This window comes from Rhipicephalus microplus, unplaced genomic scaffold (assembly GCF_043290135.1).
Source record: "Rhipicephalus microplus isolate Deutch F79 unplaced genomic scaffold, USDA_Rmic scaffold_115, whole genome shotgun sequence".
Classification (NCBI taxonomy): Eukaryota; Metazoa; Arthropoda; class Arachnida; order Ixodida; family Ixodidae; genus Rhipicephalus; species Rhipicephalus microplus.
Window position 1 is genome coordinate 45,001 of NW_027464687.1, and position 12,500 is coordinate 57,500.

At 60.5% G+C, this 12,500-nt stretch overlaps 2 non-coding genes across 2 annotated transcripts; both read right to left on the bottom strand.

Moving 5' to 3' along the window:
• Window positions 1-252: 252 nt before the first annotated feature.
• LOC142790556 (5.8S ribosomal RNA) lies at window positions 253-405 on the bottom strand. Its single transcript, XR_012889601.1, has one exon. It is a non-coding gene; the product is annotated as a 5.8S ribosomal RNA (ribosomal RNA).
• A 1,719-nt stretch (window positions 406-2,124) lies between these two features.
• LOC142790574 (small subunit ribosomal RNA) lies at window positions 2,125-3,939 on the bottom strand. Its single transcript, XR_012889619.1, has one exon. It is a non-coding gene; the product is annotated as a small subunit ribosomal RNA (ribosomal RNA).
• Between the last annotated feature and the right edge of the window lie 8,561 nt (window positions 3,940-12,500).

Consider the following 12,500-nt stretch of genomic DNA (forward strand, 5'->3'; position numbering starts at 1 on the left):
ACTTTCCCTGCAGGCTTCCTTCCGACTCGAAGTCCTGCGGCGGTCTCAACGAGGTGCCACATCCTCAATGCAGTCGGTCGCCCCCGTTTCGGTTGGGCTCTGGCACGACGGTCGCCACCGTCTCGCCCTTGAGTGGCCGCTGTTGGCGCTCGCTGTGAGGTGTTCAGCGTGCTGTCCGTGTTGCCGACGCGGTCAAAACGAGTCGACGGCTCACGTTCCCTTGTGCGCCGAAGGCTCTCTTGATATGTGATCCGACCCTCAGACAGACGAAGCCAAGGGAAGACCCAAGGCCGCAATGTGCGTTCAAAGAATCAGTGCTCAGTGTGTCCTGCAATTCACACCAAGTCTCGCAGCTGGCTGCGTTCTTCATCGACCCGAGAACCGAGTGATCCACCGCTTAGAGTCGTGAAAAAGTGTTTGTTCAATTCCGTACAGTCAAAACCAAACGTTTCTGGCACTCGGCCAAACAGTGGCCAAGAAGGGCGCTTTTCAGCGCACGCTTGGACTCCAAAACTCTGCCGCGCCTTTTTCGGCTGCCGCAAATCGAGCAAACGGTGTGTTTCGGACGGCGTTTCGCTTCCGCTACTTGCGAGTGCTTTCGTGGTCCACCCCTCTATAAATACTCGGGAGGCGTCGAAGCCGGTTCTCCAAGCCGGACCCGTAGGTATCGTTGTGTGCTCGCTCTCATTGGCCCGCCTAACCAGAAAATGCCTGCGGTACACCCATTTGGATAAGAGTGCACGCAGATGCGGGCCTCGACGGCTACACATTTCCTCGGGCGGCCGCCTCCCGGCCTCCGTGGAGCGCGGGATGCACGGTCCCATCGACAAGCCTCTCCCGTTTTTACCGTGGCGTCGCGGTTCACCACGGCGGGCGGGTCGGTCTCCTCCGCATAAAAAGGGGGACCCCCGCTTTTTGTTCCACGAAATCGCACAAGCTTTTTTCGCATCCACGGTTTGCCACCGCACACCAAAATGCCGATCCGGCTGCCTACTTTAGCCAACAGGTGGAGCCAGGCGCGCCGTACTTGCGCGGCACTTCCCACGTCCACCGAAGTCGGTGCCAAGGACCACTTTCGGCGCCGGAGCCGCGTACGAGCCTACTCGAGGCGGAAGAACGAAGCCAGCAAGGGCCTGGCCGCAAGTGCGTTCAATTGTCGGGACGTCCAAGTCCCTCGTTCTTCCGTGCTTCCTCTTTCGGCAAGTCGTTGCGGCACCTTCCCAAAGCGCGCAGACCCGCTAATCGCGACGAGCGCGACGTGGCCGTGCCGCCTTTCCCTCGGCAGCAAGCAAAACGCCTGGCAACGTCGACGCTCCCCTAACCGCGATCTCGCACCGTGTTTCGTGTGGCGAATTCAAAAGCCGGCCGGCGCTGCTGCAACCATTACGGTCGGTACGCATACGCCGCGGAGGGCGGGACGGTCATCGGAGCGTGCGGTTCCTCCATCGAGTACTGCGCACCTCGGCCGTCGCATCGCCGTGCCATGACCGGCCGCGCGTCAACGCGAACCGGTGCCAGCGAGATCCCTCGCCTGCAAGAACCGACCGGCAGCCTCCGTCACCCGAGGACGCGGAAGCGCTTGCCGCGGACGGCGGGACGGTATGCACTGGTGCACAGCGGACCCGTCACATCGCCAGTTCCTTGACCGACCGCCGACGCTTGTGCCGTTCCTCTCGTACTTGGCAGTCGCCGCGCGATTGTCGGGTCTCGTTCTTGCACGCTCGAACGGTCGGGAGGGCACTCGGCTGGCGTTTCGGGAACGCGCAGCCTCGCCTTCTACCGACGTAACCACGACTCGCCGTTCGCGCTCCGCCGCTCCTGTTTACAGTACTAGGCGGTCCCGCAGCGGTCGGGTCGCGCATTTCGAGCGCTTCGAGCCACGGTGCAGTGGCGGGTCGAAAGCCGACCTATGAGTGCGTTGCGCCGTTTGTACCCGCGTCCGCCACCTGGCCGACCGTCCAAGGTCGCGGTGTTGGCGTCCGCTGGGCGCAACAATTTGTCACGGGGTGCCGCTCCACATTCAGGCAGCCCCGTGGGGAAAAGCCGACCCCGCGTCCAAACGGGGTCAGCGGCAGAAAGTGTCGGGCGCAGACGCAGCTGAGGCGCTCACCCTTCACAATCCGTTAATGATCCTTCCGCAGGTTCACCTACGGAAACCTTGTTACGACTTTTACTTCCTCTAAATGATCAAGTTTGGTCATCTTTCCAACAGACCGGCGCAACCGAAAGGCCGCGCCGGACATCGGTCCGAAGACCTCACTAAATCATTCAATCGGTAGTAGCGACGGGCGGTGTGTACAAAGGGCAGGGACGTAATCAACGCGAGCTTATGACTCGCGCTTACTGGGAATTCCTCGTTCAAGGGGAACAATTGCAAGCCCCTATCCCAATCACGAAAGAAGTTCCACGGGTTACCCAGTCTTTTCAGACAGGGATAAAGACACGCTGCTTCCTTCAGTGTAGCGCGCGTGCGGCCCCGGACATCTAAGGGCATCACAGACCTGTTATTGCTCTGTTTCGTGCGGCTAGGAGCCGCTTGTCCCTCTAAGAAGGTTGTAAGGTGCTGGGAACCCCGCACCTATTTAATAGGCTAGAGTCTCGTTCGTTATCGGAATTAACCAGACAAATCGCTCCACCAACTAAGAACGGCCATGCACCACCATCCACCGAATCAAGAAAGAGCTCTCAATCTGTCAATCCTCCCAGTGTCCGGGCCGGGTAAGTTTTCCCGTGTTGAGTCAAATTAAGCCGCAGGCTCCACTCCTGGTGGTGCCCTTCCGTCAATTCCTTTAAGTTTCAGCTTTGCAACCATACTTCCCCCGGAACCCAAATACTTTGGTTTCCCGGAAGCTGCCCGCCGAGTCATTTGAGTAACTCAGGCGGATCGCTGGTTGGCATCGTTTATGGTCAGAACTAGGGCGGTATCTGATCGCCTTCGAACCTCTGACTTTCGTTCTTGATCAATGAAAACATTCTTGGCAAATGCTTTCGCAGTAGTTCGTCTTGCGACGGTCCAAGAATTTCACCTCTAGCGCCGCAATACGAATGCCCCCGTCCGTCCCTCTTAATCATTACCTCGTATTCCAAAAACCAACAGAACAGAAACGAGGTCTTGTTCTATTATTCCATGCAAGTTTATTCAGGCGACTCGCCTGCGTTGAGCACTCTAATTTTTTCAAAGTAAAAGCACCGGCCATCTCGAGGCACACAATGAAGTGCACCAAGAAAGAACCGGCATGATGTTCAGTCCGAGCCGTCGCATCGGGTAGATGCACTACTCGTCTGGAACTGAGATCCAACTACGAGCTTTTTAACCGCAGCAGCTTTAGTATACGCTATTGGAGCTGGAATTACCGCGGCTGCTGGCACCAGACTTGCCCTCCAATTGATCCTCGTTAAAGGATTTAGAGTGTACTCATTTCAATTACGGGGCCTCAAAAGAGTCCCGTATTGTTATTTTTCGTCACTACCTCCCCGTGCCGGGAGTGGGTAATTTGCGCGCCTGCTGCCTTCCTTGGATGTGGTAGCCGTTTCTCAGGCTCCCTCTCCGGAATCGAACCCTGATTCTCCGTTACCCGTAACAACCATGGTAAGCAAGTAACCTACCATCGAAAGTTGATAAGGCAGACACTTGAAAGAAACGTCGCCGGCTCGTGGCCATGCGATCAGCACAAAGTTATCCAGAGTCACCACACAATACGGGCCGAAACCCGATCGATCTTGGTCTAATAAAAGCACCCGTTACCCAAAGGGCTCCAGGCTCACTGCATGTATTAGCTCTAGAATTGCCACAGTTATCCAAGTAGGAAGAAACGATCTAAGGAACCATAACTGATTTAATGAGCCATTCGCGGTTTCGCCTTATTTCGGCATGTACTTAGACATGCATGGCTTAATCTTTGAGACAAGCATATGATTACTGGCAGGATCAACCAGGTAATCGTTCGACTGCGCGTCCGTCCTCGCCCTCGGCGGGCCGGACGCAGTCTGTGTGCGGCGGAGGCCACCTTCAGGCGCCCCAACACGCTTATTTTGCACTCCGAGATGACGGCGTTCGAGCTCGCTACGGCACAACCTTCCCGAAAGACGAGTGGGAGCCGTGCGGCAAGAAGCACGTTCATGCTCGCTCTTTTTCGTTGCATCGACTCGGTCGCGCCGTGCGGGTTGCCCAAGCCCGCTGCACTGTCGGTGGACCGGCCGGAACTAGCAACGGAGCCGAGACTGCAAAGCCGCCAGACGACGGGTCACGCCCGCGTCTTCGGCGCTTTCGCATCTGAATCGCCCGAGGACGACACGGAACACACCTCGATATCGTGGTAAAACGGCACCGTCCGACAACCAGCCCCTAACGCATCAAGCGGATGAGGCTGCAGACGACTGCCGTGGATTCCCCTGGAGCAGACCCGAGGACACGCTTGACGAGGCCGAAGCCCGCCGCATATCAGACACCCGGTCGCTTTCGCATACGCCGCTCACGAGAACCCCCACATAATAGCAGCGATAAGTACCCAGACCTCCTTGGGCCCTAATACGAGCGTACTCGAGAAAATTTCACCGCGGGTGTGCCCCGAAACGTGTGGCATGTTGAGCGTGCCACAAGTCTACGTCGCTCTCAAACCCGCCGAGGTCGTAGAATTTGCGACCCTACTCACGAAATTCCCACCGAGGATACGGCCGCAAACGTACCGCACCTTGGGTAGGCCACGAGTTTGTGCAACACTACGCTGACGGCACAGCACCGAGGTCGTGCGCGCACGCACGGGAAAATTCCGCCGCGGTTTCTGCCGAAAACGTGAGGCACCACGACTCTCCGCAAGTTCGCGTCGACTGCGAAAGACCGAAGTCGTGAACGACGTGTCCGCTACTCGCCGCCGACACGCTGGACACCAAACGTACAACGACTCGACGGCGTCGTAGAGGCCCACGACGCGGTTTTCCTTAACGACGTCTCGGCGTGGCACCGACAGGTTAGAACGGCCGACCAACGTTCCCTGTCCGCCGTTCGGCTCAGTCGAAGGGCTCGGCGACTTCGGCAACGCTGCGAAGCCGCACGGTGACGCACGCCATGTCCCCATTTTTTTTTTTCTTTCTGCGTCTGCCGGGGTGCCCCTATAATAGCAGCGATAAGCACCCAGACCGCCGTGGGTCGCTCGCCCCGGCTGACGTGGTTTTTCGTACTCCTGCGGCGGTCGCCGTCAAGCACGTCCAAATACGCTACTTTCGTGGGCGCATTCACGCTCTTTCGCTTCGCCGGAGTGCCAGCACTCACTCTGCCAAAAACGGCGAACATCCGAGCGGCGGTTCCCACTTTTGCGTCGGCGTCGCAAACCCCGCCCCGGCAGACGAGGTTTGCCGTACTCGTGCGACGGTGGCCGGCGGGCACGTCGAAAGACGCCGATATCGTGCGCGAATTGGCGCACCTTGGCTTCACCGGAGTGCCGCCACTGACTCCTCCAAAAACGGCGAAGATCCGAGCGGCGCTTCCCACTTTCGCATCGGCGTCCCGAACTCCGCCCCGGCTGACGCGGTTTACCGTACTCGTGCGACGGTCGCCGGCGAGCACGTGGAAAGACGCCGATATCGTGCCCGAATCGGCTCCGTTCGGCTTCGCCGGAGTGCCAGCACTGGCTCGGCGAAAGACGACGAACATCCGAGCGACGGTTCTCACTATTGCGTACGCGTCGCAAACCCCGCCCCGGCAGACGCACTTTGCCGTACTCGTGCGACGGTCGCCGGCGAGCACGTAGAAAGACGCCGATATCGTGCCGGAATCGGCCCCGTTTGGCTTCGCCGGAGTGCCAGCACTCACTCGGCCACAAACGGCGAACATCCGAGCGGCGGTTCCCACTTAGCCGTCGGCGTCCCGAACTCCGCCCCGGCAGACGCGGTTGCCGAGCTCGTGCGACTAGCGACCGCGAAGCCGTCTCGCGACGCCGCTTTCGTGCGCGGCTCCCACTGCGACCTGGGTCACCCGAGGTCGACGAGCAAAAAAGAATGTCGAAAAAAATTTTTTTTTTTTTTGCGTCTGCCGGGGTGCCCCTATAATAGCAGCGATAAGCACCCAGACCGCCATGGGTCGCTCGCCCCGGCTGACGTGGTTTTTCGTTTTCCTGCGGTGGTCGTCGTCAAGCACGTCCAAACACGCCACTTTCGTGGGCGCATTCGCGCTCTTTCGCTTCGCCGGAGTGCCAGCACTCACTCTGCCAAAAACGGCGAACATCCGAGCGGCGGTTCCCACTTTTGCGTCGGCGTCGCAAACCCCGCCCCGGCAGACGAGGTTTGCCGTACTCGTGCGACGGTGGCCGGCGGGCACGTCGAAAGACGCCGATATCGTGCGCGAATTGGCGCACCTTGGCTTCACCGGAGTGCCGCCACTGACTCCTCCAAAAACGGCGAAGATCCGAGCGGCGCTTCCCACTTTCGCATCGGCGTCCCGAACTCCGCCCCGGCTGACGCGGTTTACCGTACTCGTGCGACGGTCGCCGGCGAGCACGTGGAAAGACGCCGATATCGTGCCCGAATCGGCTCCGTTCGGCTTCGCCGGATTGCCAGCACTGGCTCGGCGAAAGACGACGAACATCCGAGCGACGGTTCTCACTATTGCGTACGCGTCGCAAACCCCGCCCCGGCAGACGCACTTTGCCGTACTCGTGCGACGGTCGCCGGCGAGCACGTAGAAAGACGCCGATATCGTGCCGGAATCGGCCCCGTTTGGCTTCGCCGGAGTGCCAGCACTCACTCGGCCACAAACGGCGAACATCCGAGCGGCGGTTCCCACTTAGCCGTCGGCGTCCCGAACTCCGCCCCGGCAGACGCGGTTGCCGAGCTCGTGCGACTAGCGACCGCGAAGCCGTCTCGCGACGCCGCTTTCGTGCGCGGCTCCCACTGCGACCTGGGTCACCCGAGGTCGACGAGCAAAAAAGAATGTCGAAAAAAATTTTTTTTTTTTTTTGCGTCTGCCGGGGTGCCCCTATAATAGCAGCGATAAGCACCCAGACCGCCATGGGTCGCTCGCCCCGGCTGACGTGGTTTTTCGTTTTCCTGCGGTGGTCGTCGTCAAGCACGTCCAAACACGCCACTTTCGTGGGCGCATTCGCGCTCTTTCGCTTCGCCGGAGTGCCAGCACTCACTCTGCCAAAAACGGCGAACATCCTAGTGGCGGTTCCCACTTTTGCGTCGGCGTCGCCAACCCCGCCCCGGCATACGCGGTTTGCCGTACTCGTGCGGCGGTGGCCGGCGGGCACGTCGAAAGACACCGATATCGTGCGCGAGTCGATGCTTCTTGGTCTCGCAGGAGGGCCGCCACTCACTCCTGCAAAAACGGCGAAGATCCGAGCGGCGCTTCCCACTTTTTCGTCGGCGTCGCAAACCTCGCCCCGGCAGACGCGCTTTGCCGTACTCGTGCGACGGTCGCCGGCGAGCACGTCGAAATACGCCGATATCGTGCCCGAATCGGCCCCGTTTCGCTTCGCCGGAGTGCCAGCACTCGCTCGGCCAAAGACGACGAACATCCGAGCGACGGTTCCCACTATTGCGTACGCGTCGCGAACCCCGCCCCGGCAGACGCGGTTTGCCGTACTCGTGCGGCGGTGGCCGGCGGGCACGTCGAAAGACGCCGATATCGTGCACGAATTGGCGCTCCTTGGCTTCACCGGAGTGCCAGCACTCACTCGGCCAAAAACGGCGAACATCCGAGCAGCGGTACCCACTTAGCCGTCGGCATCCCGAACTCCGCGCCGGCTGACGCGGTTGCCGAGCTCGTGCGACTAGCGACCGCGAACGCGTCTCGCGACGCCGCTTTCGTGCGCGGCTCCCATTGCGACCTGGGTTACCCGAGCTCGACCAGCAAAAAAGAAGGTCGAAAATTTTTTTTTTTTTTCTGCGTCTGCCGGGGTGCCCCTATAATAGCAGCGATAAGCACCCAGACCGCCGTGTGTCGCTCGCCCCGGCTGACGTGGTTTTTCGTACTCCTGCAGCGGTCGCCGTCACGCACGTCCAAATACGCCACTTTCGTGGGCGCATTCGCGCTCTTTCGCGTCGCCGGAGTGCCAGCACTCACTCTGCCAAAAACGGCCAACATCCGAGCGGCGGTTCCCACTTTTGCGTCGGCGTCGTAAACCCCGCCCCGGCAGACGCGGTTTGCCCTACTCGTGCGACGGTCGCCGGCGAGCGCGTCGAAAGACGCCGATATCGTGCGCTAATTGGCGCTCCCTGGCTTCTCCGGAGTGCCGCCACTCACTCCTCCAAAAACGGCGAAGATCCGAGCGGCGTTCTCCACTTTCGCATCGGCGTCCCGAACTCCGCCCGGGCTGACGCGGTTTACCGTACTCGTGCGACGGTCGCCGGCGGGCACGTCGAAAGACGCCGATATCGTGCCGTAATCGGCCCCGTTTGGCTTCGCCCGTGTGCCAGCACTCACTCGGCCAAAAACGGCGAACATCCGAGCAGCGTTTCCCACTTTCGCATCGGCGTCCCGAAGCCCGCCCCGGCAGACGCGGTTTGCCCTACTCGAGCGACGGTCGCCGGCGATCACGTCGAAAGGCGCCGAATTCGTGCACGAATCGATGCTTCTTGGTCTCGCAGGAGGGCCGCCACTCACTCCTGCAAAAACGGCGAAGATCCGAGTTGCGCTTCCCACTTTTTCGTCGGCGTCCCGAACTACGCCCCGGCTGACGCGGTTTACCGTACTCGTGCGACGGTCGCCGGCGGGCACTTCAAAATACGCCGATTTCGTGGGCGCATTCACGCTGTTTCGCTTCCCCGGAGTGCCAACACTCACTCTGCCGAAAGCGGCGATCATCCGAGCGGCGGTTCCCACTTTTGCGTCGGCTTCGCAAACGGCGCCCCGGCAGACGCGCTCGTGCGACGTACTCGTGCGACGGTCGCCGGCGAGCACGTCGAAAGACGCCGATATCGTGCTCGAATCGACCCCGTTTCGCTTCGCCGGAGTGCTGCCAGTCACGGCGCAGAAAACGGCGAACAAGTGTTTTTTTTTTTTTTTTTCCTAGAATTTGTGTTATAGAAGGCACATTTGATATCGGACGATAATTTTCAACTTTATCACGCGCACCGATTTTCGTGTAGAGGTTTGCAAGTTTATGGGAATTTCTCCACTTGGAATAATGCGATTTAGTAGTACTACGAGAACTTCATGGATGTACTCAAGGGTACGGGGCAAGTCAGTTACGTCAACACCTGCAGATTTTTTACACTTCAAACTGAAAATTGTTGGTTGTGAGTCCTCGTGTGATATTAAAGGCCGATTCGCTAACACATAGAACAAAGAAAGAAAGGAAGAAAAAACGCCCGCGCTCGCTCAAGAAACCTGGGTTCGCAACAAGTGGCAACAACAAGCAACCGAGCGAGTGCGCCAAAACCCGTGGCGGCCGAACAAACGCGAAGTCCCAACCGCGTCAGCCGGGGCGGCACGGGACAGGAAAAATCACTTCAGCCGGGGCGGCGGGGCACCGAATAAACCTCGTCACCTCGTCGCAGGATAAAAGAGGAAACAAAAAGTCTAAACAGCGTCTGCTGGAGCGAATGCGTAATAAAACAACAACAACAACAAAAAAAAAACACCCGCGCTCAAGAAGTCTGCAATCACCACAAAAGGCGACTGTGACCGAGCAGCGTCAGCCGGGGCCGTGCGGAAACGGAAAAACCGCGACTACCGGGGCGTCGAGGCACCGAAAAATCCACTTCAGCCGCGGCGAAAAAAAAAAACAAAAAGAAAGACGGAGGGGGGGGGGGGAACCACGTCTGCCGGGGCGAAGGAAAAAAAAAAAACGCGTCTGCCGGGGCGAGCCCGGGTGCGGCACCACCGGGAAAACTGTGGCAAACAGACATGGCGATCGAGTGAGTGGGCCGCCAGCCAGGCTCAGCCAAAAAGTGCAAAGTCCGAACTGCGTCAGCCGGGGCGGCAAAAACCACGTCAGCCGGGGCGGCGCAAAAAACCGCGTCTGCCGGGGCGGCACGAAACCGCGTCAGCCGGGGCGGCGCGAAAACTGCGTCAGCCGGGGCGAAAGAAAAAAAAAAAAAAACGCGTCTGCCGGGGCGAGCCCGGGTGCGGCACCACCGGGAAAACTGTGGCAAACAGACATGGCGATCGAGTGAGTGGGCCGCCAGCCAGGCACAGCCGAAAAGTGCAAAGTCCGAACCGTGTCAGCCGGGGCGGCAAAAAACCGCGTCAGCCGGGGCGGCGCAAAAAACCGCGTCTGCCGGGGCGGCACGAAACCGCGTCTGCCGGGGCGGCGCGAAAACTGCGTCAGCCGGGGCGAGCCCGGGTGCGGCACCACCGGGAAAACTGTGGCAAACAGACATGGCGATCGAGTGAGTGGGCCGCCAGCCAGGCTCAGCCAAAAAGTGCCAAGTCCGAACTGCGTCAGCCGGGGCGGCAAAAAACCGCGTCAGCCGGGGCGGCGCAAAAAACCGCGTCTGCCGGGGCGGCGCGAAAACCGCGTCTGCCGGGGCGGCGCGAAAACTGCGTCAGCCGGGGCGAAAGAAAAAAAAAAACGCGTCTGCCGGGGCGAGCCCGGGTGCGGCACCACCGGGAAAACTGTGGCAAACAGACATGGCGATCGAGTGAGTGGGCCGCCAGCAAGGCTCAGCCAAAAAGTGCTAAGTCCGAACTGCGTCAGCTGGGGCGGCAAAAAACCGCGTCTGCCGGGGCGGCACGAAACCGCGTCAGCCGGGGCGGCGCGAAAACCGCGTCTGCCGGGGCGGCACGAAACCGCGTCAGCCGGGGCGGCGCGAAAACTGCGTCAGCCGGGGCGAGCCCGGGTGCGGCACCACCGGGAAAACTGTGGCAAACAGACATGGCGATCGAGTGAGTGGGCCGCCAGCCAGGCACAGCCGAAAAGTGCTAAGTCCGAACTGCGTCAGCCGGGGCGGCAAAAACCGCGTCAGCCGGGGCGGCGCGAAAACCGCGTCTGCCGGGGCGGCACGAAACCGCGTCAGCCGGGGCGGCGCGAAAACTGCGTCAGCCGGGGCGAGCCCGGGTGCGGCACCACCGGGAAAACTGTGGCTAACAGACATGGCGATCGAGTGAGTGGGCCACCAGCCAGGCTCAGCCAAAAAGTGCTAAGTCCGAACTGCGTCAGCCGGGGCGGCAAAAACCGCGTCAGCCGGGGCGGCGCAAAAAACCGCGTCTGCCGGGGCGGCACGAAACCGCGTCAGCCGGGGCGGCGCGAAAACTGCGTCAGCCGGGGCGAAAGAAAAAAAAAAAACGCGTCTGCCGGGGCGAGCCCGGGTGCGGCACCACCGGGAAAACTGTGGCAAACAGACATGGCGATCGAGTGAGTGGGCCGCCAGCCAGGCACAGCCGAAAAGTGCCAAGTCCGAACTGCGTCAGCCGGGGCGGCAAAAAACCGCGTCAGCCGGGGCGGCGCAAAAAACCGCGTCTGCCGGGGCGGCACGAAACCGCGTCAGCCGGGGCGGCGCGAAAACTGCGTCAGCCGGGGCGAGCCCGGGTGCGGCACCACCGGGAAAACTGTGGCAAACAGACATGGCGATCGAGTGAGTGGGCCGCCAGCCAGGCTCAGCCAAAAAGTGCCAAGTCCGAACTGCGTCAGCCGGGGCGGCGCAAAAAACCGCGTCTGCCGGGGCGGCGCGAAAACCGCGTCTGCCGGGGCGGCGCGAAAACTGCGTCAGCCGGGGCGAAAGAAAAAAAAAACGCGTCTGCCGGGGCGGCAAAAAACCGCGTCTGCCGGGGCGGCACGAAACCGCGTCAGCCGGGGCGGCGCGAAAACCGCGTCTGCCGGGGCGGCACGAAACCGCGTCAGCCGGGGCGAGCCCGGGTGCGGCACCACCGGGAAAACTGTGGCAAACAGACATGGCGATCGAGTGAGTGGGCCGCCAGCCAGGCACAGCCGAAAAGTGCTAAGTCCGAACTGCGTCAGCCGGGGCGGCAAAAACCGCGTCAGCCGGGGCGGCGCAAAAACCGCGTCTGCCGGGGCGAATGCAAAAAAAACAAAGAAAAAAGCCCGCGCTTAATCAAAAGAAAACAAAGAAAAAAGCTTGCGCTTAATCAAAAGAAAACAAACAAAAAAAGTTCGCGCTTAAGCCTGGCGGTGGAACCACCGGGGCAAACAGACCTGGCGATCGAGTGAGTGGGCCGCCAGCCGGGGTGAGCCAAAAAGTGCAAAGTCGGAACCGCGTCAGCCGGGGCGGCGCGAAAACCGCGTCAGCCGGGGCGGCGCAAAAACTGCGTCAGCCGGGGCGGCACGGAAAAACGAAAACCGCGTCAGCCGGGGCGGCACGGAAAAACGAAAACCACGTCAGCCGGGGCGACATCAAAATGAGGAAAAAAAAAAAAAACTGCCTTAGGACACCTGCGTACACTTTCATGCGTTTGGGCATATCTCTCTGTAACACGCGCGCCCCTCGTTACGCGCGGCACTCTGTTTTCTCCGACACCCATATTTCGGCGGCATGTGGCACGCGCGCCCGTCCCTACGCACGGCACACCGCAGTGCTTTCTCGATATTTTTCTTTTCCTCCAA